This window comes from Pinus tabuliformis, chromosome 4_2 (genome assembly GCF_031772625.1).
Source record: "Pinus tabuliformis cultivar Carrire ecotype Pingquan chromosome 4_2, CPIR1, whole genome shotgun sequence".
NCBI classification, from domain to species: Eukaryota; Viridiplantae; Streptophyta; class Pinopsida; order Pinales; family Pinaceae; genus Pinus; species Pinus tabuliformis.
Genome location: NC_142304.1, coordinates 1092103241 through 1092104412, shown reverse-complemented (window position 1 = coordinate 1092104412; position 1172 = coordinate 1092103241). Strand labels below are relative to the sequence as shown.

Genomic DNA, 1172 nt, shown 5'->3' with positions numbered 1-1172 from the left:
TGTCTTCAACATTTCCAAATTTTATACTTTTTCCACTTCGCACTTATATCCAAAGTTTTATATGCCTTCAAAATTTCCCGGTTTTATATTTTTTCATTTTATGGCAACATATTCTAAATGCAAATTCCTTCGCACTTATATCCAAAGTTTATATGCCTTCAAAATTTCTTGGTTTTGTATCTTTTCCATTTTATCCCAACATATTCAACATATTCTAAGTGCATCTTCCTTCAAAGTTATATACACGGTTTCAATTTCTTCAATTTTATAACCACATATTTAGTTTCCATGCACCCCTTGCATTTATCACCATTACCACGTATTCTTCTCTGCATGCGCCACCTTTCATTTTTTCCACGGAGCTTGCATTTATCGCCAACTGGCCCTCCTAGCCTCGGTACTTGATCTTCATCTTTCTGATGTCTCCACTGCACGTCTATCTCCTCGGCATACACCATACTGGGTTATCGTTGCCCTTCATGGTGAGAATGGTTTTCTGCTCTATCTTATCATTTGACATGGTCATTTTGTGCATAGATAATGGGTTTACTTCTCTGGTTGATGCCTTTACTTATCGATGGGCCTGGTCTCTACAGAATTATGGACTCCTACACCATGCACAGCCATGCGGGGGCAACCCTAGACGTGATTTGCATCTCAGGTAAGGTCTTTGTCCTCATCCTAGGGTTTTTAAGTTATTGTATCAATTTACATTTCTTGCAGAAGTATCGATGTTGATATTTGGTCTTTAAATCTTGGCGAGGTAGAAATTTTGGGTTGCAAGACGGAGCAAAAGCTAGAGATATGAATTGAAACTTATCTAGTCTCCTTACCGAGTACTACATGAGCTGAAGGCGTTTGCAAACTAGGTTTTGATACATAGTAGGTTTTATTGCAAGCTGAGTTTTGATACATTCTGGGTCCTATTGCAAACTGGGTTTGCCCTAAACCCTTGTTGGCTTAGCTCGGCATATGAGGTTACAAGGTCAGCAGTAGACCCTAGTTGTGTGAACCCAAGTTTTAACTGTTTTTTCGTCCTACCACTAGACTATGTCAAATGGAGACACGTTTTCAGTCTCGAATGTTAATATATGAATGATTTATTGTCACGGTCGTGCCGTTCTTGTTGTTCAGATTATTTATTTTTACTTCAACCTGTTCTGGGTTGGCTT

At 38.7% G+C, this 1172-nt stretch overlaps 1 long non-coding RNA gene across 1 annotated transcript; it reads left to right on the top strand.

The window, feature by feature from the left end:
* Window positions 1-413: 413 nt before the first annotated feature.
* LOC149173449 (uncharacterized) lies at window positions 414-661 on the top strand. Its single transcript, XR_016259719.1, has 2 exons — window positions 414-482; window positions 597-661. It is a non-coding gene; the product is annotated as an uncharacterized LOC149173449 (long non-coding RNA).
* The last annotated feature ends 511 nt before the right edge of the window (window positions 662-1172 follow it).